Raw genomic sequence first — 23,775 nt, forward strand, 5'->3', positions numbered from 1 at the left:
GGGGAGAACAAGTATTTGATACACTGCCGATTTTGCAGGTTTTCCTCCTTACAAAGCATGTAGAGGTCTGTAATTTTTATCATAGTTACACTTCAACTGTGTGAGACGGAATCTAAAACAACATTTTTATTGCATGACATAAGTATTTGATACATCAGAAAAGCAGAACTTAATATTTGGTACAAAAACCTTTGTTTGCAATTACAGAGATCATACGTTTCCTGTAGTTCTTGACCAGGTTTGCACACACTGCAGCAGGGATTTTGGCCCACTCCTCCACACAGACCTTCTCCAGATCCTTCAGGTTTCGGGGCTATCGCTGGGCAATATGGACTTTCAGCTCCCTCCAAAGATGTTCTATTGGGTTCAGGCCTGTTGACTGGCTTGCCCACTCCAGGTCCTTGAGATGCTTCTTACGGAGCCACTCCTTAGTTGCCCTGGCTGTGTGTTTCGGGTTGTTGTCATGCTGGAAGACCCAGCCATGACCCATCTTAAATGGTCTTACTGAGGGAAGGAGGTTGTTGGCCAAGATCTCGCGATACATGGCCCCATCCATCCTCCCCTCAATACGGTGCAGTCATCCTGTCCCCTTTGCAGAAAAACATCCCCAAAGAATGATGTTTCCACCTCCATGCTTCATGATTGGGATGGTGATCTTGGGGTTGTACTCATCCTTCATCTTTCTCCAAACAGGGTGAGTGGAGTTTAGACCAAAAAGCTCTATTTTTGTCTCTTCAGACCACATGACCTTTTCCTATTCCTCCTCTGGATCATCCAGATGGTCATTGGCAAACTTTAGGGGGAACCTTGCGTGCGCTGCAGGATTTTAATCCATGACGGTGTAGTGTATTACTAATGGTTTTCTTTAAGACTGTGGTCCCAGCTCTCTTCAGGTCATTGACCAGGTTCTGCCGTGTAGTTCTGGGCTGATCCCTCACCTTTCCTCATGATCATTGATGCCCCACGAGGTGAGATCTTGCATGGAGCCCCAGACCGAGGGTGATTGACCGTCATCTTGAACTTCTTCCATTTTCTAATAATTGTGCCAACAGTTGTTGCCTTCTCACCAAGCTGCTTGCCTATTGTCCTGTAGCCCATCCCAGCCTTGTGCAGGTCTACAATTTTATCCCTGATGTCCTTACACAGCTCTCTGGTCTTGGCCATTGTGGAGAGGTTGGAGTCTGTTTGATTGAGTGTGTGGACAGGTGCAGTTAATACAGGTAATGAGTGGAGAACAGGAGGGCTTCTTTAAGAAAAACTAACAGGTCTGTGAGAGCCGGAATTCTTACTGGTTGGTAGGTGATCAAATACTTATGTCATGCAATAAAATGCAAATTAATTATTTAAAAATCGTACAATGTGATTTTCTGGATTTTTGTTTTAGATTCCGTCTCTCACAGTTGAAGTGTAACTATGATAAAATATTACAGACCTCTACATGCTTTGTAAGTAGGAAAACCTGCAAAATCGGCAGTGTATCGATAACTTGTTCTCACCACTGTACATAGTTCTTATGATTATATGGAATGTACAGTGGGGCAAAAAAGTATTTAGTCAGCCACCAATTGTGCAAGTTCTCCCACTTAAAAAGATGAGAGAGGCCTGTAATTTTCATCATAGGTACACTTCAACTATGACAGACAAAATTAGAAAACAAATCCAGAAAATCACATTGTAGGATTTTTTATGAATTTATTTGCAAATTATGGTGGAAAATAAGTATTTGGTCAATAACAAAAGTTTATCTCAATACTTTGTTATATACCCTTTGTTGGCAATGACGGAGGTCAAACGTTTTCTGTAAGTCTTCACAAGGTTTTCACACACTGTTGCTGGTATTTTGGCCCATTCCTCCATGCAGATCTCTTCGAGAGCAGTGATGTTTTGGGGCTGTTGCTGGGCAACATGGACTTTCAACTCCCTCCAAAGATTTTCTATGGTGTTGAGATCTGGAGACTGGCTAGGCCACTCCAGGACCTTGAAATGCTTCTTACGAAGCCACTCCTTCGTTGCCCGGGCGGTGTGTTTGGGATCATTTTCATGCTGAAAGACCAAGCCACGTTTCATCTTCAATGCCCTTGCTGATGGAAGGAGGTTTTCACTCAAAATCTCACAATACATGTCCCCATTCATTCTTTCCTTTACACGGATCAGTCGTCCTTGTCCCTTTGCAGAAAAACAGCCCCAAAGCATGATGTTTCCACCCCCATGCTTCACAGTATTTTTGGTGTTCTTTGGATGCAACTCAGCATTCTTTGTCCTCCAAACACAACGAGTTGAGTTTTTACCAAAAAGTTATATTTTGTTTTCATCTGACCATATGGCATTCTCCCAATCTTCTTCTGGATCATCCAAGTGCTCTCTAGCAAACTTCAGACGGGCCTGGACATGTATTGGCTTAAGCAGGGGGACACATCTGGCACTGCAGGATTTGAGTCCCTGGCGGCGTAGTGTGTTACTGATGGTAGGCTTTGTTACTTTGGTCCCAGCTCTCTGCAGGTCATTCACTAGGACCCCCCGTGTGGTTCTGGGATTTTTGCTCACCATTCTTGTGATCATTTTGACCCCACGGGGTGAGATCTTGCGTGGAGCCCCAGATCAAGGGAGATTATCAGTGGTCTTGTATGTCTTCCATTTCCTAATAATTGCTCCCACAGTTGATTTATTCAAACCAAGCTGCTTACCTATTGCAGATTCAGTCTTCTCAGCCTGGTGCAGGTCAACAATTTTGTTTCTGGGGTCCTTTGACAGCTCTTTGGTCTTGGCCATAGTGGAGTTTGGAGTGTGACTGTTTGAGGTTGTGGACAGGTGTCTTTTATACTGATAACAAGTTCAAACAGGTGCCATTAATACAGGTAACGAGTGGAGCTATATCAGCTGATATATCAAAGTGCTGTACAGAAACCCAGCCTAAAACCCCAAACAGCAAGCAATGCAGGTGTAGAAGCACGGTTCTCGTAAAAACTCCCTAGAAAGGCCAAAACCTATGAAGAAACCTAGCGAGGAACCAGGCTATGAGGGGTGGCCATTCCTCTTCTGGCTGTGCCGGGTGGAGATTATAACAGAACATGGTCAAGATGTTCAAATGTTCATAAATTACCAGCATGGTCAAATAATAATAATAATAACAGTAGTCATCGAAGTTGCAACAAGCCAGCACCTCAGGAGTAAATGTCAGTTGGCTTTTCATAGCCGATCATTGAGAGTATATCTACCGCTCCTGCTGTCTCAAGAGAGTTGAAAACAGCAGGTCTGGGACAGATAGCACGTCCGGTGAACAGGTCAGGATTCCATAGCCGCAGGCAGAACAGTTAAAACTGGAGCAGCACGGCCAGGTGGACTGGGGACAGCAAGGAGTCATCATGCCAGGTAGTCCCGAGGCATGGTCATAGGGCTCAGGTCCTCCGAGAGAGAGAGAAAGAGACGGAGAGAGAGAATAAGAGAGGGCATACTTGAATTCACACAGGCCACTGGATAAGACTGGAGAAATACTCCAGATATAACAAACTGACCCTAGCCCCCTGACACACAAACTACTGCAGCATAAATACTGGAGACTGAGACAGGAGGTGTCAGGAGACACTGTGGCCCCATCTGATGATACCCCCGGACAGGGCCAAACAGGCAGGATATTACCACACCCACTTTTCCAAAGCACAGCCCCCACACCACTAGAGCGATATCTTCAACCACCAACTTACCATCCTGAGACAAGGCCGAGTATAGCCCACAAAGATCTCCGCCATGGCACAACCCAACGGGGGGCGCCAACCCAGGCAGGAAGACCGCGTCAGTGACTCAACCCAGTCAAGTGACGCACCCCTCCTAGGGATGGCATGGAAGAGCACCAGTAAGTCAGTGACTCAGCCCCTGTAATAGGGTTAGAGGCAGAGAATCCCAGTGGAGAGAGGGGAACCGACCAGGCAGAGACAGCAAGGGCGGTTCATTGCTCCAGAGCCTTTCCGTTCACCTTCACACTCCTGGGCCAGACTACACTCAATCATATGACCTACTGAAGAGATGAGTCTTCAGTAAAGACTTAAAGGTTGAGACCGAGTCTGCGTCTCTCAAGTGGGTAGGCAGACCATTCCATAGAAATGGAGCTCTATAGGAGAAAGCCATGCCTCCAGCTGTTTGCTTAGAAATTCTATGGACAATAAGGAGGCCTGCATCTTGTGACCTTCGCTTACGTGTAGGTATATACGGCAGGACCAAATCGGAAAGATAGGTAGGAGCAAGCCCATGTACTGCTTTGTAGGTAAGCAGTAAAACCTTGAAATCAGCCCTTGCCTTAACAGGAAGCCAGTGTAGGGAGGCTTGCACTGGAGCAATATGATTCAAAAAATAAATAATTTGTTCTCGTCAGGATTCTAGCAGCCGTATTTAGCACTAACTGAAGTGTATTTAGTGCTTTATCCGGGTAGCCGGAAAGTAGAGCATTGCAGTCGTCTAACCTAGAACAGGTAATAAAAGCATGGATTCATTTTTCTGCATAATTTTTGGACAGAAAGTTCCGGATTTTTGCAATGTTACGTAGATGGAAAAAAGCTGTCTTTGAAACAGTCTTGATATGTCAAAAGAGAGATCGGGGTCCAGAATAACGCCGAGGTCTTTCACAGTTTTATTTGAGACTACTGTACAACCATCAAGATTAATTGTCAGATTCAACAGAAGATCTCTTTGTTTCTTGGGACCGAGAACAAGCATCTCTGTTTTGTCCGAGTTTAAATGTAGAAAGTTTGCAGCCATCCACTTCCTTATGTCTGAAACACAGTCTTCTAGCAAGGGCAATTTTGGGGCTTCACCATGTTTCATTGAAATGTACAGCTGTGTGTCATCCGCAAAGCAGTGAAAGTTAACCTTATGTTTTCGACTGCATCAAACTGAAAGAAGCTAGCTAATTGAGCCTAGCCATAACATTACTGAGCTTTTCACTGTCCTACAGTTAGCCTACACATTTAAAAATATATATTTCACCTTTATTTAACCAGGTAGGCCAGTTGAGAACGAGTTCTCATTTACAACTGCAACCTTGCCAAGATAAAGCAAAGCAGTGCAACAAAAAAAACAACACAGTTACACATGGGATAAATAAATGTACAGTCAATAACACAATAGAAAAATATGTATACAGTGTGTGCAAATGAAGTAAGGATGTAAGGCAATAAATAGGCCAATAGTGGTGATGTAATTACAATTTAGCCATTTACACTGGAGTGCTATATGTGCAGATGAGGATGTGCAAGTAGAAATACTGATGTGCAAAAGAGCAGAAAAACAAAAACAAATATGGGGATGAGGTAGGTAGTTGGTTGGATGGGCTATTTACAGATGGGCTGTGTACAGCTGCAGCAATCGGTAAGCTGCTCTGAAAGCTGACGCTTAAAGTTAGTTGGAGAGATATGTCTCCAACTTCAGTGATTTTTGCAATTCGTTCCAGTCATCGGCAGCAGAGAACATGGAAGGAAAGGCGGCCGAAAGAGGTGTTGCATGACCAGTGAAATATACCTGCTGGAGCGTGTGCTACTGGTGGGTGTTGCTATGGTGACCAGTGAGCTGAGATAAGGTGGAGCTTTACCAAGCAAAGACTTATAGATGACCTGGAGCCAGTGGGTTTAGCGTCGAATATGTAGTGAGGTCCGGCCAACGAGAGCATACAGGTCGCAGTGGTTGGTAGTATATGGGGCTTTGGTGACAAAACAGATGGCACTGTGATAGACTGCATCCAATTTGCTGAGTAGAGTGTTGGAGGCTAATTTGTAAATGACATCGCCGAAGTCAAGGATCAGGAGGATAGTCGGTTTTACGAGGGTATGTTTGGCAGCATAAGTGAAGGAGGCTTCGTTGCAAAATAGAAAGCAGATTCTAGATTTAACTTTGATTGGAGATGCTTAATGTGAGTCTGGAAGGAGAGTTTACAGTCTAGCCAGACACCTAGGTATTTGTAGTTGTCCACATATTCTAAGTCACAACCATCCAGAGAAGTGATGCTAGTCGGGCGGGCGGGTGCGGGCTTTTAAGAGCAGTTGGAGGCCATGGAAGGAGTTTTGTATGGCATTGAAGCTTGTTTGGAGGTTTGTTAACACAGTGTCCAAAGAAGGGCCAGATGTACAGTTGAAGTCGGAAGTTTACATGCACTTAGGTCGGAGTCATTAAAACTAATTTTTCAACCACTCAACAAATTCCTTGTTAACAAACTATAGTTTTGACAAGTCGGTTTGGACATCTACTTTGAGCATGACACAAGTCATTTTTCCAACAACACTGTATCATGTTTCCAATGGGTCAGATGTTTACATACACTAAGTTGAAAATTATGTCATGGCTTTAGAAGCTTCTGATAGGCTAATTGACATCATTTGAGTCAATTGTAGGTGTACCTGTGGATGTATTTCAAGGCCTACCTTCAAACCCAGTTCCTCTTTGCTTGACATCATGGGAAAATCAAAAGAAATCAGCCAAGACTCAAAAGAAATTGTAGACCTCCACAAGTCTGGTTCAACCTTGGGAGCAATTTCCAAACGCCTGAAGGTACCATGTTCATCTGTACAAACAATAGTATGCAAGTTTAAACACCATGGGACCACGCAGCCATCATACCGCTCAGGAAGGAGACGTGTTCTTTCTCCTAGAGATGAACGTACTTTGGTGCGAAAAGTGCAAATCAATTCTAGAACAACAGCAAAGGACCTTGTGAAGATGCTGGAGGAAACCGGTACAAAAGTATCTATATCCACAGTTAAACCAGTATTATATAAACATAACCTGAAAGGCTGCTCAGCAAGGAAGAAACCACTGGTCCAAAACCGCCATAAAAAAGCCAGACTACTGTTTGCAATTGCACAGGGGGACAAAGATACTTTTTGGAGAAATGTCCTCTGGTCTGATGAAACAAAAATGGAACTGATTGGCCATAATGACCATCGTTATGATTGGAGGAAGAAGGGGAGGCTTGCAAGCCGAAGAACACCATCCCAACCGTGAAGCACGGGGTTGGCAACATGTTGGGGGGGGGGGTGCTTTGCTGCTGGAGGGACTGGTGCACTTCACAAAATATATGGCATCATGAGGCGTGAAAATTATGTGGATATATTGAAGCAACATCTCAAGACATCAGTCAGGGACTTAAAGCTTGGTCGCAAATGGTTCTTCCAATGACCCCAAGCATACTTCCAAAGTTGTGGAAAAATGGCTTAAGGACAACAAAGTCAAGGTATTGGAGTGGCCATCACAAAGCCCTGACCTCAGTCCTATAGAAAATGTGTGGGCAGAACTGAAAAAGCGTGAGCGAGCAAGGAGGCCTACAGACCTGACTCAGTTACACCAGTTCTGTCAGGAGGAATGGGACAAAATTCATCCAACTTATTGTGGGAAGCTTGTGGAAGGCTACCCAAAATGTTTGACCCAAGTTAAACAATTTAAAGGCAATGTTCCCAATTACTAATTGAGTATATGTAAAATTCTGACCCACTGGGAATGTGATGAAAGAAATAAAAGCTGAAATAAATTATTCTCAATACTATTATTTGAAATTCTTAAAATAAAGTGGTGATCCTAACTGACACAAGACCTAAATGTAAGGAATTGTGGAAAAACTGAGTTTAAATGTATTTGGCTAAGGTGTATGTAAACTTCCGACTTCAACTGTATATGGAATGGTGTCATCTGCATAGAGGTGGATCAAAGAATCACCCGCAGCAAGAGCGACATGATTGATATATACAGAGAAAAGAGTGGGACCGAGAATGGGGGCCCTGTGGCACCACCATAGAGGACTGCCCGAGGTCCGGACAACAGGCCCTGCGATTTGACACACTGAACTCTATCTGAGAAGTAGTTAGTGAACCAGGCGAGGCATTTATTAGAGAAAACAGACTCTGATTGACAGAGTCGAAAGCCTTGGCCAGGTCGATAAAGACGGCTGCACAGTACTGTCTTTTATCGATGGCGGTTATGAAAACATTCAGGACCTTGAGCGTGACTGAGGTGCAGCCATGACCAGCTCGGAAAATCAGATTGCATAGAGAAGGTACGGTGGGATTCGATCATGGTCGGTGATCTGTTTGTTAACTTGGCTTTCGAAGATTTTAGAAAGGCACGGCAGGACTGATATAGGTCTATAACAGTTTGGGCCTAGAGTGTCTGACTGCGGCCGCTTTCCATTCTTTAGGAACCTCAGACGATACGAAAGAGAGGTTGAACAGGCTAGTTTTAGGGTTTGGAGGCGGATGATGGCAGCAGATAATTTTAGGAAGAGAGGGTCCAGATTGTCTTGCCCAGATGATTTGTAAGGATCCTGATTTTGCCGCTCTTTCAGAATATCAGCTGTCTAGATTTGGGTGAAGGAGAAGCGGGGGGGCTTGGGCATATTGCTGCGGGGGGTGCGGAGCTGTTGGCCGGGGTTGGGATCGACAGGTGGAAAGCATGCTTTGTGAAATTCTCGATTATCGTGGATAACATAACTCCACTCTGATTATAGCGTAAATAGCAGCCTACCTGCTGGCTTTTGGTCGTTGTAACTTTTCTTTCTCATTTCTGTTATTTAAATTCCATCTTCCATCTTTCATGAATTAGATATCCCCTGCCTTTATTGCTACAAAGCATAGCAGCAATGCAGTTGTCTCTCTCTCCCTGCTGGAAGGGAAAGGATCAGAGCCCATGTATAGAGTTGCATCAAATCAAATACATTTGCATTTGTCATGTGTGTCGAATACAACAAGTGTAGACCTTACGGTGAAATGCTTACTTACAAGCCCTTAACCAACAATGCAGTTCAAGAAATAGAGTTAAGAAAATATGTACTAAATATCTTTATTTAGTAAAGTTCTAAATAACGTTATTAAGTAAACTAAAAAAATAAATGTAAAAATATAAGTAACACAATAAAATAACAATAACGAGACTATTTTCAGGGGGTACTGATACTGAGTCAATGTGCGAGGGTACAGGTTCGTCGAGGTAATTTGTACATGTAGGTACAGGTAAAGTGACTATAAATAGATGATGAACAGCGGGTAGCAGCAGCGTAAAAAAATAACAGGGTCAATGTAAATAGTCTGGTTGGCCATTTGATGAATTGTTCAGCAGTTTTATGGCTTGGGGGTAGAAGCTGTTAAAGAGTCTTTTGGTGCTCCGTTACCGCTTGCCGTGTGGTAGAAGAGAGGACAGTCTATGACTTGGGTGACTGGAGACTTTGACCATTTTTTGTGCCTTCCTCTGACACCGCCTAGTATATAGGTCCTGGATGTCAGGAAGCTTGTCCCCAGTGATGTAATGGGACATACGCACTCCCCTCTGTAGCGCCTCACGGTCAGATGCAGAGCAGTTTCCATACCAGACGGTGATGCAACAGATCAGGATGCTCTCGATGGTGCAGCTGTATAACTTTTTGAGGATCTGGGGACCCATGCCGAATCTTTTCAGTCTCCTGATGGAGAAAAAGGTGTTATCGTGTCCTCTTCACGAATGTCTTGGTGTGTTTGGACCATGATGTCTTGGTGATGTGGACACCAAGGAACTTCAAACTCTTGAACCGTTGCACTACAGCCCAGTCGATGTTAATGGGGGCCTGTTTTGCCCGCCTTCTCCAATAGTCCACAATCAGCTCCTGTGTCTTGCTCACATTGAGGAAGAGGTTGTTGTCCTGGCACCACACTGCCAGGTCTCTGACCTCCTCCCTATAGGCTCATCGTTGTCGGTGATCCTATATACCACTGTTGTGTCGTCAGCAAACTTAATGATGGTGTTAGAGTCGTGTTTGTCCATGCAGTCATGGTTGAACAGGGAGGACAGGACGGGACTAAGCATGCACCCCTGAGCGGCCCCAGTGTTGAGGTTCAGCATGGCAGATGTGTTGTTGCCTATCTTTACCACCTGGGGGCGGCCCGTCAGGAAGTCCAGGATCCAGTTGCAGAGAGAAGTGTTTAGTCCCAGGGTCCTGAGCTTAGTGATGAGCTTTGTGGGCACTATTGTGTTGAACGCTCAGCTGTAGTCAATGAAGAGCATTCTCACATAGGTGTGTGTTCCTTTTTTCCAGGTGGGAAAGGTCAGTGTGGAGCGAGATTGAGATTGAGTCATCTGTGGATCTGTTGGGGCGTTATGCGAATTGGGGTGGGTCTAGGGTTTCGGGAATGATGGTGTTGATGTGAGCCATGACCAGCCTTTCAAAGCACTTCATGGCTACCAACATGAGTGCTATGGCGGGGTAATAATTTAGGCATGTTACCTTCGCTTCCTTGGGCACAGGGACTATGGTGGTCTGCTTGAAACATCAAATTGTATTGGTCACATGAACATATTTCGCAGATGTAGTGAAATGCTTGTTTTCCTAGTTCCAACAGTGCAGTAGTATTTAAAAACGATTCACAATACACACAATCTAAAAGTAAAAGAGTGGATTTAAGAAATATATAAATATTAGATCAAGCAATGTCGGAGTGGCATTGACTAAAATACAATAGAATAGAATACAGTGTTTACATATGAAATGAGTAAAGCAGTATGTAAACATTATTTAAACATTATTAATGTGACCAGTGTTCCATTATTAAAGTGGCCAGTGATTCCATGTATATAGGGCAGCAGCCTCTAAGGTGCAGGGTTGCGTAACCGGATGGAAGCCGGCTAGTGATGGCTATTTAACAAACTGATGGCCTTAAGATAGAAGCTGTTTTTCAGTCTCTCGGCCCCATCTTTGATGCACCTGTACTGACCTCGCCTTCCGGATGATAGCGGGGTGAACAGGCAGTGGCTCGGGTGGTTGATGTCCTTGATATCTTTTTACCCTTCCTGTGACATCTGGTGCTGTAGGTGTACTGGAGGGCAGGTAGTTTGCCCCCGGGGATGCGTTGGGCAGACCGCACCACCCTCTGGAGATCCCTGCGGTTGTGGGTGGTGCAGTTGCCGTACCAGGCGGTGATACAGCCCGACAGGATGCTCTCAATTGCGCATCTGTAAAGGTTTGTGAGGGATTTAGGGGCCAAGCCAAAAACATGTATGTATTACAGACTCGGTCAGGGAGCGGTTGACAATGTCAGTGAAGTCCTGTAGCGTAGCATCCACGCTATCTGACCACTTCCGTATTGAGGGAGTCACTGGTACTTCCTGCTTTAGTTTTGGCTTGTAAGCAGGAATCAGGACAATAGAATTATGGTCAGATTTGCCAAGTGGAGGGCTAGGGAGAGCTTTGTATGCGTCTCTGTGTGTGGAGTAAATGTTTTGATTTCTAAGACATTCTCAGGTTTAGAAGCCTATCACAATTTTATTGTGATGGCTATATTAAATGGATTTATTTACTTGTTTTAGCAACTTATATTATTTGGTTATTTTTACCTACCTTAGCTGAATGCACATGCCATAAGTGGCTATGGATAAGAGTGTCTGCTCTGTATATGACTCAAATGTTAATGTATTTATTTTATTTATTTAACCTTTATTTAACTTGGCAAGTCAGTTAAGAACAAATTCTTATTTGCAATGACGGCCTACTCCGGCCAAACACGGACCAAGCTGGGTCAATGCTCCTCCCTATGGGACTGTATTAGCTATATGAACAAAACCTTGCCATATGCTACACATACTATGACAGATGTTATTGAATTTGCCCTGGGTATAACTTCATAGAATTCAATAACATAGTTTGTTCTTTCGTCCCAGGGACTGTCACTATGCACCAGATGGTGGCCATCGTTGTGTGCTTCATCTTCATCATCATCGCCACCGTCACCGTCTTCATCTACAGGTCAGTGGTACCCCTTTTTTTTACCATACAGTGTACCCCTTCCCTGAGCAAGACACTGGTCGATGGTTATGGGTTCTTATGCCACCCCTCCACTCCGGACCCCTCCTCCACCCATCCTCTATTGCTCTCGCCATTCTGTTCACTCTCTTCCCATACTCTGCACATATTTCCTTTTCTCTATTTTATCCCCCCTATCTCTTCCTCTTCTGTTTGTTTTTCTACCTTCTACAATCATGGTATGCTTTTGCCCCCCTGTTTAACTTTCTTACCCACATTGTTACTCTGTCTATCGCTCTTGTCCTCTTCACCCTGTGACGCTCCTCTTTGTCTGTCGCTCTCTTGTCCTCTTCACCCTGTGACGCTCCTCTTTTCACTATCTTTCTTCCTCTGCCCTCTTTTTCCTTACTCTTTCTTCACACATTACAGGGAGATCACTGCCAGGCCAAGAAGGAACGAATAAAAGTGTTTCTGTCTCCTCTTCAGTGATGACTCACCACCAGGGTCATGTTCATTAGGCACCACACAGAAATAAACAGACAGAAACAGTGAGGGACTACATGGACCTGTTTTAATAAAAAAAACATTCATTTCCGTTTTCCATTGAAAAGTGTTTTTATATATTTACCTCCAGCCCCGTGTTTGCCCTTTGACCCTGCTCTCTGGCCTGTTTCCAGCTCCATCAATCTTGCAGCTGAAAAGGTCACTTGCTTTATAGCTTGTCATGTCTCGTGATAAAATTGTTTGACATTGAGTGCAAGTCCAGGTGAAAGTATACCTTACTTTCTAAATAATTGTTTTCTCTGGAGGAATATCAGGCCTAAGGTCGAAGTATATTATGTATCGTATCAAATATAAAAAAGCAATATGTTTTTACATTTTCTATAGATTTATGTTAACTTTGATAGGTGAAAAGTGAAATAGTTCAAGGTCAGTTACATATTCTAGCCAATAATTATGCTGAAGTCACTTTGTGTTTGATATAAACTATCCTCAATCTTTACTTTTGTCTGATAATTCCGATATTTCACATTTTATTAAAGGAATACTTCAAAATGTGGCAAAATGAGGCCCTTATCTACTTCCCCGAGTCAGGTGAACTTGTGGATACCATTTTTATGTTTATAGCGCTAGCACAATTGCTAACTAGCGTTAGCGCAATGACTGGCACTCTATGGGTATCTGCTAGTGTGCTATGGGTATCTACTAGCACTCGAGCAGATAACCATAGACTTCCAGTCATTGTGCTAATTCTAGCTAGCATTGGCTCATGAAAGTAACTTCCTTTTTACTGGACACAGTAACTTCCTTTTTAAATGGATACACATTTTATCCACAAGTTAATCTGACTCTGGGGAAGTAGATAAAGGGCCTCATTGCCAAAATCCCAAAGAATCCCTTTAAATGTGCTGTAAAATTACACAGACCCTTTTTTCCCACTTTTTTTTCACGTTATAAAATAGAGCAACGTGTAGTACACTTGAATAGCACATAGCCGTAGGCAAATACATTTATGAATGTTTATTTTCATATTCTTGTCAAATAAATGCTTATTATATGAATGACTTAATCTATGGATTACTAAGTCTATCTGTAAATGTATTGCTTAAAGTAAATGGAAGCTACTGTATGATGTGTTTGTATGTTCATAGATTATTTTTAAACAACAACATAAATGTGTTATTACTACACATGAATAGTGACTGTTTGACCTCTTCTTACCTAATGTTCCATTACAGTAAAGAATGTTAGATCAAGCAGAGGCTACTGAGGTGAGGACGGCTCATAATAATGGCTGGAATGGAGTGAAAGGGATAGTATTGAACACATGGAAACCATGTGTGTGATGTGTTTGATACCATTCCATTGATTCCGTTCCAGCCATTACTATGAGCCCGTCCTCCTCAATTAAGGTGCAACCAGCCGCCTGTGATATCAAGGTACATGTCTGAACAACTTCACACAGACAGCACTGTTGGTGAATGATGACTCGATTAAGTTGTATTCACAAATTGAGGGGCGACACTCCAATCAGGTCACCCACTATTATAGAGCACTATAATAGAGCTCAGATATTAATTTCTATCCAAACTCAATTAATTAATCCCATCCCCAATGCTATAGTTAGGTTGCATTTGTTTCTGAGAAATGTGTGTGTGAATACAGTTTGGTGGTGGGTGATAGAGGTTCTGATTTTGGAGTGTTGATGGCCTGTGTGTGGGTAGAGGTTCAGTCCTACACAGTGTACACTCACGCTGAAACACATCCATCCCTCTCCTTAATCTCTCTTTCCTTTATTCTGGATTCTCATTTTCTTTCTCTTTTTTGATTTATCTTTCTCCGTCGCCCTCACACAATTTTGTCTTCCACCATCCTCACCTCCTTTCTCTACTCTATCCTCCTACCTATTTCTCTCTCTCTCTCTCTCTCTACTCTCTCTGAACCTCTCTCAAGCCTCCTCTTTCCATCACTCTTTGTCTCCCTTTCTCTCACCTTCCACCTTCTCTCCCTGTTTGTCCCTCTCTCACCCCCCCCCCTACAACCCTCTCCATCAGGAAACTGAAGTTGGAGAATGAGTTGGCTGCTCAGCTCTGGCGGGTGCAGTGGGAGGACGTGCAGATGAGCGACCTGGAGAAAGTGATGCGCAGGGCCTGCAGCAGACTCACCCTGTCTCTGGTACTGCACGGAGAAACACACACGTACAGCATATAGAGGCTTGAAATACAGTGCACCGACACAATTACACAGGGAAACACACGGTTGAAAAGGACACTGTTCTCATTCCCTCTCTATGTCTCTATATGGTCCACAGAGAGGCTCCAACTATGGTTCCCTCCTGACCATGGACGGAAACTTCCAGATCTACGCCAAGACTGGCTACTACAAGGTCTGTCCTTTTACACAGGGATTGTTGTAATAGACTGACAATGCTTATGATGTTTGCTTTATTAAGGATTTGTGTAGTGATACCTACAGTATTTGGATACATAAAGGCTTCATAAGCACTACATAAATGCTTCACAAATCATCTATAGGCTTATGACATACTCTATAAATCAGGGGTTCTCAAACTTTTGGGGGGGCTGGGGATGCCTTTTATGATAGCAAATTCATCAGGGACCCCTCATAATCAGAACACAACTGGAGTGAGATACAAATATCATAAAAGGAGTATGATTATGACTCTGGCAGTGCCGGACGAACCAAGTGCTCGGGCCTTGGGGATGACATTTAAATCCCCCCTCTAAGAATCTGAGAGAAAAGGTTGCCGTTTTCAAGCTAATTTTCTGCAGTTTGACACATTTTGTCATGGGGCAGAGAGATTTTGTTGTTGATTCAGCTTTAAAGAATATTTATAGGTAATATCCTGCAATTCCATGTATTTTGCCATGAAGCAGAGAGAAAACTTTATAGTTTTGAAGCTTAAATTACAGTGCATTAATGTTTTAAAAACATTTTTGGGTAATACAAGAAGTATTCAGTTAAAACCTTGATAATTGGTTGAGAACCGTGGATACTAATAACCCTGTGACCCTCCCAGGCCCATGTTGCCTTGGGTTAATAACATACATTGTAGATGAATAATATTACATTGTATTGCAGTACGCCCTCTAAACGTATTCCACAGATCCCTTTGGCAAAATGAGTTCAATCTGTTGTCGTTAGTAATATTCACACACAAACTATCTGTCCGCGGACCCCCCTGCAGTACCTGGAACACACTTTGAGAACCCCTGCTATAAACGATGTATAAACATACATAGTGTGTTATGTCACATTTGGCAATTTGCTCTACAGTAGGAATAATTATGTCACCTTTTATTAACCATTTAAAGTGTATGACATACGCTTACAGATTATTTGTGATGCATTTATGTAGTGCTTATGAAGCCTTTATGAATGCTTTATAAAGCCTTCATATTGGGACCCAATATTTGCCAGTGAGAAGTGTTCTGATAGGCTTCACCTGGGCATTTGCATAGTTTACATCCTTGGAGTCGGAATTACAAGTGAATTACAATCATTTTACATCACCCCATATTACCGACGGACACAGATAGTAAAATCATGGTGAAATATTGTGTTAATTAATGTGTCCTCCTTTCCAGGGAAACATTGCGGCCATTAAGTACGTCACTAACAAGAAACGCATCGAGCTCACCAGGATGGTGCTCTTTGAGCTTAAACATGTGAGGGTTTTATTCAGTAGGCTTGTAAACATGTTGCCAGAGCAACAATGTCCTTTCTAGTATTCTGTCTACTCATTATGTTGTAAGGTGTATACTTGTCTCAGGTGTAAATGCTTTTGTATGTTGGTGATTATGTATGCAGTTGCTAGTATGTTGGTAGTGATGTTAATCTTCTTTCCTCCAGATCCGTGATGTTCAAAACGAGCACCTGACTCGCTTTATTGGAGCCTGTATTGATCCTCCCAACATCTGTATCATCACAGAGTACTGCCCCCGGGGCAGCTTGCAGGTACTTCACACAGCCTATAGGATCTAATTGTTCTATTCTATATTATTCCATTCTATTCTTTAACTTTATATAACCTTAGCGTTGTGAACCAAAACCCCTATTGGTCTCTTATCTCCCTCATCACACATTCTTACAATGAATTCATGAACCATCTAGCCTACAATTACAACCCTTGGGTCATGACATGGTTGGTTCATCCTCTAGGCTACATGTGTTGAATACCGACAGCCTGTGTGAAAGGAGTATGACATGTCATGCATATTCTGATGTTAGCATTGTGGACTGGGATTATTAACCTCTGGGTGACTTTCATGTCTGGCTGATTTGAAATATGTTCTGAATATTTGTGTGTGTGTGTGTGTGTGTGTGTGTGTGTGTGTGTGTGTGTGTGTGTGTGTGTGTGTGTGTGTGTGTGTGTGTGTGTGTGTGTGTGTGTGTAAATTGTCATGTTTATGTTCATGTGTTGTGCTGTGCAGGATCTTATGGAGAGCGAGACCATCACCTTGGACTGGATGTTCAGATACTCTCTCATCAACGACATTGTTAAGGTGTTTCTCCATCCTTCATCCTCCATTCAGAGGTTTTAAACAAAGACATAAGACACTGTAGGAGGAAAGAGAGGAGGAGGTTTGTGATTAAGTTGCGATTGGTCCAGGATTCTCAACCAACGGTGTCACGGGCATATATGTACTGATTGTACTGATACTTAAAGTTATATTCACAGTATGGGGGCTAACGTTGTGCTAGGGGAGAGGTAGAAAATATTCAAATAATATTTCTTCTATCATACTTCAGGTTTTTTTTTTGTCAATACAAAAAGTTATGCCAAGCATGGTACCTCTCACTTTATTTCATGCTCTTATGCTGATTTGTGTTATGTACTTGAGTGAAGACCCAAAAGCGGTTTTAACAGAAAACAGAGTTCTTTAATGAAAAAACAGGAATGGCATAAATCCTCTTCCAACGTAGTCAATGGAACAAAAAGAACGTTAGTATAATGCAGGATGCACCTGCCAGGCAGACTCCGACAGGATAGGACAAGGTGGAAGCAAACGGGACGACAGCTTGCTTCTGGCATCAAAAACACAAACAAGAATCAGACACTGAAAGTAGCAGGAACAGAGAGAAATAGAGACCTAATCAGAGGGGAAGAGAGAACAGGTGGGAAAGAGTGAATGAGCTAGTTAGGGGAGATGTAGAACAGCTGAAGAATGAGAGACAGAGAAGGTAACCTAAAAAGACCAGCAGAGAGAGACAGAGTGAAGAGAAAGGACAGGAACAGACATAACAAGACATGACAGTACCCCCCCACTCACCGAGCGCCTCCTGGCGCACTCGAGGAGGAAACCTGGCGGCAACGGAGGAAATCATCGATCAGCGAACGGTCCAGCACGTCCCGAGAGGGAACCCAACTCCTCTCCTCAGGACCGTACCCCTCCCAATCCACTAGGTACTGATGACCACGGCCCCGAGGGCGCATGTCCAAAATCTTACGAACCCTGTAGATGGGTGCGCCCTCGACAAGGATGGGGGGGGGGGGACGAGCGGGCGCGAAGAACGGGCTTAACACAGGAGACATGGAAGACCGGGTGAACGCGACGAAGATAGCGCGGGAGAAGAAGTCGCACTGCGACAGGATTAATGACCTGAGAAATACGGAACGGACCAATGAACCGCGGGGCCAACTTAGAAGCTGTCTTAAGGGGAAGGTTCTGAGTGGAGAGCCATACTCTCTGACCGCAACAATATCTAGGACTCTTGGTCCTACGCTTATTAGCGGCCCTCACAGTCTGCGCCCTATTACGGCAAAGTGCCGACCTGACCCCCTTCCAGGTGCGCTCGCAACGCTGGACAAAAGCCTGAGCGGAGGGGACGCAGGACTCGGCAAGCTGAGATGAGAACAGCGGAGGCTGGTACCCGAGGCTACTCTGAAAGGAGATAGACCGGTAGCAGACGAGGAAGCGAGTTGTGGGCGTACTCTGCCCAGGGGAGCTGTTCTGACCAAGACGCAGGGTTACGAAAGAAAGACTGCGTAAAAATGCGACCAACAGTCTGATTGGCCCGTTCGGCTTGACCGTTAGACTGGGGATGAAAGCCGGACGAGAGACTGACGGAAGCCCCAATCAAACGGCAAAACTCCCTCAAAATTGAGACGTGAACTGCGGGCCTCTGTCGGAAACGACGTCAGACGGAAGGCCATGAATTCGGAAAACATTCTCGATAATGATCTGAGCCGTCTCCTTAGCAGAAGGGAGCTTAGCGAGAGGAATGAAATGAGCCGCCTTAGAGAATCTATCGACAACCGTAAGAATAACTGTCTTCCCCGCTGATGAAGGCAGTCCGGTGATAAAATCTAAAGCGATGTGAGACCACGGTCGAGAGGGAATGGAAGCGGTCTGAGACGGCCGGCAGGAGGAGAGTTCCCAGATTTAGTCTGCGCGCAGACCGAACAAGCGGCGACAAATCGACGCGCGTCACGTTCCCGAGTGGGCCACCAGAAACGCTGGCGAATGGAAGCGAGCGTACCCGAACGCCGGGGTGGCCGGCTAACTTGGCAGAGTGGGCCCACTGAAGAACGGCCGGACGAGTAGGAACGGGAACGAACAGAAGGTTCCTAGGACAAGCTCGCGGCGACGGAGTGTGAGCGAGTGCTTGCTTTACCTGCCTCTCAATTCCCCAGACAGTCAACCCGACAACACGCCCGTCAGGGAGAATCCCCTCGGGGTCGGTGGAGACCTCAGAAGAACTGAAGAGACGAGATAAAGCATCAGGCTTGGTGTTTTTTGAGCCCGGACGATAAGAAATAACAAACTCGAAACGAGCGAAAAACAGAGCCCAACGAGCCTGACGCGCATTAAGTCGTTTGGCTGAACGGATGTACTCAAGGTTCCTATGGTCAGTCCAAGCGACAAAGGAACAGTCGCCCCCTCCAACCACTGTCGCCATTCGCCTAGGGCTAAGCGGATGGCGAGCAGTTCGCGATTACCAACATCATAGTTACGTTCTGACGGCGATAAGCGATGAGAGAAAAATGCGCAAGGATGGACCTTGCCGTCAGAGAGAGAGCGCTGAGAAAGAATGGCTCCCACGCCCACCTCTGACGCGTCAACCTCAACAACAAACTGACTAGAGATGTCTGGTGTAACAAGAATAGGTGCGGATGTAAAACGATTCTTAAGAAGATCAAAAGCTCCCTGGGCGGAAACGGACCACTTAAAGCACGTCTTAACAGAAGTAAGGGCTGTGAGGGGAGCTGCCACCTGACCGAAATTACGGATGAAACGACGATAGAAATTAGCGAAGCCCAGAAGCGCTGCAGCTCGACGCGTGACTTAGGAACGGGCCAATCAATGACAGCCTGGACCTTAGCGGGATCCATCTTAATGCCCTCAGCGGAAATAACGGAACCGAGAAAAGGGACAGAGGCGGCATGAAAAGTGCACTTCTCAGCCTTCACATAAAGACAGTTCTCCAAAAGGCGCTGGAGGACGCGTCGCACGTGCTGAACATGAATCGAGAGAGACGGTGAAAAAATCAGGATATCGTCCATGTAAACGAAAACAAAAATGTTCAGCATGTCTCTCAGGACGTCGTTAACTAGTGCCTGAAAGACAGCTGGAGCGTTAACGAGGCCGAAAGGAAGAACCCGGTATTCAAAGTGCCCTAACGGAGTGTTAAACGCCGTCTTCCACTCGTCCCCCTCCCTGATGCGCACGAGATGGTAGGCGTTACGAAGGTCAATTTGGTGAAAAACCTGGCTCCTGCAGGATCTCGAAGGCTGAAGACATAAGAGGAAGCGGATAACGATTCTTAACTGTTATGTCATTCAGCCCTCGATAATCCACGCATGGGCGCAGGGACCCGTCCTTCTTCTGAACAAAAAAAAAACCCCGCTCCGGCGGGAGAGGAGGAGGAGACTATGGTACCGCGTCGAGCGAAACCGACAAATAATCCTCGAGAGCCTTACGTTCGGGAGCCGACAGAGAGTATAATCTACCCCGGGGGAGTAGTTCCCGGAAGGAGATCAATACTACAGTCATACGACCGGTGTGGAGGGAGAGAAGTGGCCATGGAACGACTGAACACCGTGCGCAGATCGTGATACTCCTCCGGCACCCCTGTCAAATCGCCAGGCTCCTCCTGTGAAGAAGAGACAGAGGAAACAGGAGGGATAGCAGACATTAAACAGGTCACATGACAAGAAACATTCCAGGATAGGATAGTATTACTAGACCAATTAATAGAAGGGTTATGGCGCACTAGCCAGGGATGACCCAAAACAACAGGTGTAAAAGGTGAACGAAAAATTAAAAAGAAATGGTTTCGCTATGATTACCAGAGACAGTGAGGGTTAAAGGCAGCGTCTCACGCTGAATCTTGGGGAGAGAACTACCATCTAAAGCGAACAAGGCCGTGGGCTCCCCTAACTGTCTGAGAGGAATGTCATGTTCCCGAGCCCAGGTCTCGTCCATAAAACAGCCCTCCGCCCCAGAGTCTATCAAGGCACTGCAGGAAGCAGATGAACCGGGCCAGCGGAGATGGACCGGAAAGGTAGTGCGTGATCCAGAAGGAGAGGCCTGAGTAGTTGCGCTCACCAGTAGCCCTCCTCTTACTGATGAGCTCTGGCTTTTACTGGACATGAGGTGACAAAATGACCAGCGGAGCCGCAGTAGAGACAGAGGCGATTGGTGATTCTCCGTTCCTTCTCCTTGGCCGAGATGCGGATACCCCCCAGCTGCATAGGCTCAGCATCCGAGCCGGCGGAGGAGGGTGGCAGTGATGCGGCAGGTGGCAGTGATGTGGAGAGGGGAGCAACGGAGAACGCGAGCTCCTTTCCACGAGCTCGGCGACGAAGATCAAACCGTCGCTCTATGCGAATAGCGAGAGCTATTAAGGAGTCCAGACTGGAAGGAACCTCCCGGGAGAGGATCTCATCCTTAACCTCGACGAGGAGACCCTCCAGAAAACGCAGCGAGCAAAGCCGGCTCGTTCCAGTCACTAGAGGCAGCGAGAGTGCGAAACTCAATAGAATAATCCGTTATGGATCGATTCCCCTGACATAGGGAAGACAGGGCCCTGGAAGCCTCCTCCCCAAAAACAGAACGGTCAAAAACCCGTATCATCTCCTCCTTAAAGTCCTGATACTGGTTAATACACTCAGCCCTCGCCTCCCAGATTGCCGTGCCCCACTCACGCGCCCGTCCGGTAAGGAGAGAAATGACGTAGGCGATGCGGGCTGCGCTCCTGGGTAAGTGTTGGGCTGGAGAGAGAACACCACATCACACTGAGTGAGGAATGAGCGGCACTCAGTGGGCTCCCCAGAGTAACACGGCGGGTTGTTGATCCTGGGCTCCGGAGACTCGGAAACCCTGGAAGTGGGCGGTGGATCGAGGTGGAGTTGGTGAACCTGTCTTGTGAGGTCGGAGACTTGGACGGCCAGGGTCTCAACGGCATGTCGAGCAGCAGACAATTCCTCCTCGTGTCTGCCTAGCATCGCTCCCTGGATCTCGACGGCGGAGTGAAAAGGGTCCGGAGCCGCTGGGTCCATTCTTGGTCTGATTCTTCTGTTATGTACTTGAGTGAAGACCCAAAAGCGGTTTTAACAGAAAACAGAGTTCTTTAATGAAAAAACAGGAATGGCATAAATCCTCTTCCAACGTAGTCAATGGAACAAAAAGAACGTTAGTATAATGCAGGATGCACCTGCCAGGCAGACTCCGACAGGATAGGACAAGGTGGAAGCAAACGGGACGACAGCTTGCTTCTGGCATCAAAAACACAAACAAGAATCAGACACTGAAAGTAGCAGGAACAGAGAGAGAAATAGAGACCTAATCAGAGGGGGAAGAGAGAACAGGTGGGAAAGAGTGAATGAGCTAGTTAGGGGAGATGTAGAACAGCTGAAGAATGAGAGACAGAGAAGGTAACCTAAAAAGACCAGCAGAGAGAGACAGAGTGAAGAGAAAGGACAGGAACAGACATAACAAGACATGACAGATTTGTATCATATATTTTCAACAAGATGTTTGGGATTACACCAGATCCAACCAACCCGTCATGTGTATTGCCTGCAGCAGAAGTTGGGATTGTCTAGGCTTCATAGATGCATGCAGCCAGGCATGTGCGACGCTTATAACGAAGGGTAGACTGATGGTGTCTGACACCCCTGGTGTCCTGGTTAGAATGATGAACGACGAGTTCACGGCTTTTACTTGAGTTAGCCTCGATTTAATGCCCCTCAATGTGCATTCTAGCAGAGAGCTGCCGTGAGAAGGCTACCTCCGTACTTTGCAAAGGAAGCTATGCACATCTTCAATGGAAGTTAATGGGAGGGTACAGAATTGTTGGTTATTGACTTGCAATGCATACATACTGTAGATTGTTCAGCAAATTCAATTTTGTTGGCCTAAAGCATGTGTGACAGTTCCCGAAACATTTTACACAGGGTCATCCACTGGTTGCATACCTTGTGAATCACACTATCTTTGATTCTAGGGGATGGCCTTCCTTCACAACAGCGTCATCGTCTCCCATGGTAACCTAAAGTCCTCTAACTGTGTGGTGGACAGTCGCTTTGTTCTGAAGATTACTGACTACGGTCTGGCCAGCTTCCGCGAAAAGTCCAATATGGAGGACACACACGCCTACTATGCCCGTGAGTTACCTGAGCTGCAGAAACACACTCACACGTAGACAAAGACACACAGATTCGAACCCATGAGTAAACACACACACACTCTAAATAACTCAAACCAAGTGATTTCCCTGCCTTTGTTGTTATTCAAAAACCAAACATGCCCATTTTCTGATACAATTGGCTGTTTGTTTTACACAATAGATTTCTGTCAAAATGTTGTGTAACAATGTCCCTTCCTGAGAGAAAGCCCTTGGTGGCTCAATTGAAATACATGTCATTGATGTGGTGAAACAGTCAAATCACCTGGCTGAAAAAGTCTTGACTAGTTGCTGATTGAAAAGGTGGGTATTAAAACTCTCAGTTAATCTGTCTCTTTCTCTCTCTCTAAGTACATCTTTGGCAAAGGAAAACTCATAATACATCTTGAAATGGCCTTTTATTCTTATGTCACGTTAAATGTGTAAATATATATTTTAAGTTGTGTTATCGTGTTCACGCTACACGTTCCCCAAGGGCACCCCCACCCCACCCCCTCAACTCAAAAAGTGGCACACAGAATGCAAAAAATATTCTTAGAAATATTTTACCTCCACACATTAACAAGTCCAATAGCTCAAATGAAAGATAAACACCTTGTTCATCTACCCAGCGAGTCAGATTTCTAAAATGTTTTACGACGAATACATAGCACATATGTATGTCAAACCACCACAAAGACAGACGATATGTAGCCATTTTGTCGAACAAAAGATGCAAGCACAAACGCAGGATTAAAAGAAAAATAATTCACTAACCTTTTGAAAATCTTCATCAGATGACAGTAATAGGACATGTTACACAGTACATTTATGTTTTTTTCAATAATATGCAATTTGTTCAGAAAATGCAAAAAAATGTCCGGAGAAATTATAGATAACTCCAC

General features: G+C 45.0%; 1 pseudogene; it reads left to right on the forward strand.

The window, feature by feature from the left end:
- The window catches only part of LOC135549903 (atrial natriuretic peptide receptor 1-like), a 128,390-nt pseudogene that overhangs the window by 84,646 nt on the left and 19,969 nt on the right, over positions 1-23,775 (forward strand).

The sequence above is a fragment of the Oncorhynchus masou genome, chromosome 12 (genome assembly GCF_036934945.1).
Source record: "Oncorhynchus masou masou isolate Uvic2021 chromosome 12, UVic_Omas_1.1, whole genome shotgun sequence".
In the NCBI taxonomy this organism is placed as follows: Eukaryota; Metazoa; Chordata; class Actinopteri; order Salmoniformes; family Salmonidae; genus Oncorhynchus; species Oncorhynchus masou.